Consider the following 4,886-nt stretch of genomic DNA (forward strand, 5'->3'; position numbering starts at 1 on the left):
AAACAGATCAGACCATGGTTTTTTTGAACAGAGCATGTCAAAAGGCAAGAGATCCAACCTCAGGCTCTAGGAGTCTAAAAGATGTCACCAATGTAACTCATAAAACACTGGAAGTCACATCAGAGTGAGACATGAAATTAAAAGGTTTGCAACCGAGCCCTCCCCACTGTGCCTTTCAGAGGTTTGTGGGAGGTCTTTTTGCCTCACTCTTGCTTTCCCACCACCTCCTGTCACTTCCTGCATGAACTCCATCCCCTCTCAATCCCAAAGAAAAATCCCTTTTTTTCTCCCACAGCTTCATTGTGGCTCCGCTCCCTCCTCCAGAGGGAAGCTCCCATCAGGAAATATCCCAGCCTATCCTATGCCCTGGGCTCCTCTCCAGATGCCTCTCTCCCTCTCTGTTTGTTCCCCATCCTACAGAAGTTTTTCCCAACTGAGCCAGCTCAGGTGTTTTCAGGAAAGACAGCATTTCTTCGTTCTCCCATGAGGCTCTGCCTGACACAGACAGCAGCCAGGAAAAGGCAGATTTCTTCTTTCTGACCATCTCTGCTCTTCTTGTGAAATGTGCAATAAACCCTGTTAAACTATGTCATCATCTGACACAGAAATGCAACTGACTTCTTTCTCCCTCCTCAGAAAAAACTCTTCTCCCTCTCTCCTTAGCTCCTGTGACACAGCAGCTGCCATGTCCCTGGCTGACTTTTTATAGGACCTATTTCATAACATGGTTTGGGTTGGAAGGGACCTTTAAGATCATCTAATTCCAACCCCTCTGTCATGGTCAGGGACCCCTCCCCCAGCCCAGGTTGTTCCAAGCCTCATCCAACCTTCAACACTTCCAGGGATGGGGCAGCCACAGCTTCTCTGTGGGAAGGGAAACCTGGGCCAGGATCTCACCACCTTGACCATAAAAAATTTCTTCCTTATATCCAGTCTGAACCTATTTTCTCATTTTAAAACTCTTGTGTCAATAAAGTTTTAGCAAAAATTCTCTTCCCATTCTATAAACCTCCCTTCTATATGTTGAAAGGCCACTCTAAGGTCCCCTGGGAGCTTTCTCTTCTCCAAGCTGAACAGCCCCAGTTCTCAACATCACCATCCAGAGGAATGTTGTATTGACAAATGAGGTGTCCTGGTGGCAGGATGAATGTCACCAGAGGGATATCACAGGCTGAAAATAGGAAGCAGGTAAAAGAAAATGCCAGGTTCATTATCCAGAGGAAATCTACCCTCATTCAGCCTCACTTTCTCCTCCCATTTTCATCTGAGGAGACGAGTGGAAGTCTTACCAGAAGGATTTTAGATTCCTTTGGAGTAAGCCCTGGCAGTTCAACAGTAAGTAATAATCCCTAAGTGGTATCTACAACATACACAGAGCATGATTCAAAGCTGTTTGTGTCTGTTGGCTTGGTTATGCTCCTCTTGATGCCAAATCTCTGCCACCAACTAACTCAGGCACTTGCGTGGGGTTTGAACTGCTTCTTTTTTTTCTACCACAGGTTTTCTATCTTCCAGTGCAACTTCTGAGGTGCTTCTGGGGTGATTTTTGAGCATTCTTCCTATCTACATCCAGTTGCTAGAGAAAATTCACTCTGCAGAGGCTATAAGCATCCTGACCTCTCCAACACGCTCACTGCAAAACAGGGATATTCTGTGGAAAGCAGCCCTGAAGTCCTGGGGTCATCTCTCTTCCCATATTGAGCACCTGGAAAGGTAGGAAAATTGAGTCTAAAATGTGATGGCTGCACCTGACATGCAACCTTGAGGGAGGGCTGTTGGATGTGTGTGAAATACAGACCTGGCTGTACAGAAGACACAGGAGCTTTGTGAGTGCTTTACCTTTTGGACTTAGATTTCTTTAGGTCAACTGAAGTCCAGCCTGCTCTGAAAAAACTTCCAAGGAGCTCATTCCACCAATGTACCTGCTGCTCGTATTACCTCTTGTGCAGCCCTGCCATGGGGAACCAGGGCCCTCCATCTAGCTGAAAATCACCTTCTTCTTTCTTGACAGAGTTATAATTCCTCTGGATTCCTTCCCTGCTCTGGCTCAGCCTCAATCTCAGTCCTAAAATAAAGGAAGTAGCAGGACTTTGAAGGGAAAGATAGGAGGGAGAAAGTAGCACTGTCTGTCTGTGACCAATGTGGCAATGCCATCCTAAATTGACTGAAAAAAACTAAACATGGACAAGGATCACCCACCACTGCTTTATTTTTCTTCTGTGCTACAGTCATAGTAATGGATGATCTTGGAAGGCTCTTCCAACCTAAATATTCTGTGATTCTGTAATGCAATCAACAGAGCCAGCTCTGCATTGTGGTAGGGCAAATGTATTCAGCAGCCCCAGGAGTCACAAAAAATAGGTGATGGGGATTCTTTTTGACTATGGAATGTGTATGGACTCTCTTCCCATCAATAATTATTTACAGGACTAGTTGCTGGCAAGAGGAAATGATTTTTTTATTTAAATCATGGAATCACAGAATTGTCACGGTTGGAAAAGACCTCAGAGATCACCACATCCAGCCATCAGCATCCCCCCGCCCCCAGTAAAATAAAATTAAAAATTAAATAATAAAATAAATATATCTGTATCAACATGCCCACTAGATCATGTCCTCAAGTGCCTCATCTACACCTCCAGGGATGCCGACTCCAGCACCTCCCTGGGAAGCCCATTCCAATGCCTGATTAATCTCTCAGTAAAGAATTATTCTCCCTAATATCCCTAAACCTCCCCTGATGCAACTTCAGGCCACCTAATGATGAGATAAATCTGTAGGACAAGGCCTTGGGAAAGGTGAGGAAAGATCTGCTGTCCAGAGACAAGTCAGGTTTATCCATAGTGATAAATGTGATAAATGGACTGAACCTTCCTGGCTGGCAGCTTTCACTCTGTCTGTGGGTACTGATGGGTCCTCCTCTTACATTTTGCTCCCTTGGTGGTTTTCCCAGAGTCAGGCATTGGGTTCCCTAAACTAAAAGCCTCTCCTCTTCCACAGCTTGGGTATTTCTTCCTGGCAAGGCCAGAGGACTGCTCGGTGCCAATGACTCAGTGCTGGCAGGAGGAGAAGGCACTTCCTGAAAAAACAGATTGCACGTGTGCAGAGCTATTCAAGTTGCCCACAAAAACCTTTGCTGCCTGGCATCCCAGCCAAGGTTAAGAGTCCAGAAAGAGAGGAGGGAGGAAAAATTCAGCTATTAGTGGACGTGTTCCTGGAGCTGGCCTTGGTGGAGAAAAAAGAAAAGCAAACTAAAAAAAAAAAGGCCTCTGTCCTTACAGCATCCAAAGGTGGGATAAGGAAATAGTGACATGGTCAGGAGTGAGGTCAGAGGGAAGGAAAAGATGAGGAATGTGATTGTGTCAGGAAAAAGAGACCAAGAAGGATGGTTGCCATCCTGTCTGGATATGAGGCTAGGAAATGACAGGGATATGCATGAATTTCAGATTCATGGGATAGATTGGGATAGAAGGTGCATGTTGAGCTCAGTTCTCCATCATCCCAGCCAACTGCATAATGCTAAATAAGACCAAATGTAATACCATATAATACCAAAACACAACAGCTCTGATTGGAAAAAAAAACCTCTAGGATCAGCTGAATATCCCCTTAAAAATACCACACATATTCCCTTAGCCATACACAGAACTCATCTCTACAGACTTTGGGAATCTTTTGTTTTGGATATGTGGATGTCACTGTCACCTCTCATCCACAAAGCTGATTGGTAAAATTGGTGCAAAATTTAAACTGTCTGCAATCATCATTCTGGTGACTTCCCAACAGAGAACTTAATTGCTGAACAAGCAGAAGGTCCCTGACATCACATTTCTGAAAAGCAAGCTGGAGATGTATAGATAAGAGGTTAACAGCAGTAAAATGTTCCAGTGGCTCAGAGCCATTAAATGCTCAGAGTGCTGAGCAGCTCCCTGGGAAGCCAGGCTGAGGGATTGGGGTTGTTCAGCCTGGAGAAGAGGAGGCTCCCAGGTGAGCTCAGAGCAACCTTCCAATATCTGAAGGGGCTCCAAGAAAGCTGGGGGAGGGCTTTGGACACGGGGGGGTAGGGAGAGGACAAGGGAAATGGGTTAAAACTTGGAGAGAAAGGGGAGATTGAGGTTGGACATGGGGAAGGAATTCTTGAATTTCAGGGTGCTGAGCCCCTGGAACAGGTTGCCAAAGGAAGTTGTAGCTTCTCCATCCCTGGAAGAGCTGAAGGCCAGGTTGGATGGGGCTTGGATCAACCTGATCTAGTGAAAGGATTCCTTGCCCATGCAGGGGGGTTGGAATAAGATGATCTGCCCCTGTACTCAGTTCTGGTGAGGCCACACCTCAAGTCTCGTTTCCAGTTCCGGGCCCCTCAGTTCAGGAAGGATATCAAGGTCCTGGAGCAGGTCCAAAGGAGGCAACTGGGCTGGTGAAGGGATCCAGCACAGATCCTATGAGGAGAGGCTGAGAGAGCTGGGGGTATTGAGGCTGGAGAAGAGGAGGCTCAGGGGAGACCTCATCACTCTCTCCAACTCTCTGAAAGGAGGTTGGAGCCAGGGGGGGGTTGGGCTCTTTTCCCAGGCAACTCTCAGCAAGACAAGAGGGCACAAGAGGTCTCAAGTTGTGCCAGGGGAGGGTTAGGTTGGACATTAGAAAGAATTTCTTTATGGAGAGGGTGATCAGACATTGGAATGGGCTGTACTAATAAGTACTAATATGAATGGTAAACTACCTGTCTCTGTCTTCCACCCAAAAAAGAAAAACATCTAACCAATCAACCAAAAAAAAAAAGACCAAAAAAAACCCCAACAAAACAGAAAAGCTCTATAGCTCTAGGTCCTGTTTTCTTCCTCCTCCTCAAGTAACAAGAGCTGGGATCAAACTCCTATGTAACTGTTATT

The 4,886-nt window shown here is 45.9% G+C and overlaps 1 long non-coding RNA gene across 1 annotated transcript; it reads left to right on the forward strand.

Moving 5' to 3' along the window:
- Window positions 1-1,586: 1,586 nt before the first annotated feature.
- LOC139793654 (uncharacterized) lies at window positions 1,587-2,191 on the forward strand. Its single transcript, XR_011724695.1, has 2 exons — window positions 1,587-1,713; window positions 2,012-2,191. It is a non-coding gene; the product is annotated as an uncharacterized lncRNA (long non-coding RNA).
- The last annotated feature ends 2,695 nt before the right edge of the window (window positions 2,192-4,886 follow it).

This window comes from Heliangelus exortis, chromosome 2 (assembly GCF_036169615.1).
Source record: "Heliangelus exortis chromosome 2, bHelExo1.hap1, whole genome shotgun sequence".
Classification (NCBI taxonomy): domain Eukaryota; kingdom Metazoa; phylum Chordata; class Aves; order Apodiformes; family Trochilidae; genus Heliangelus; species Heliangelus exortis.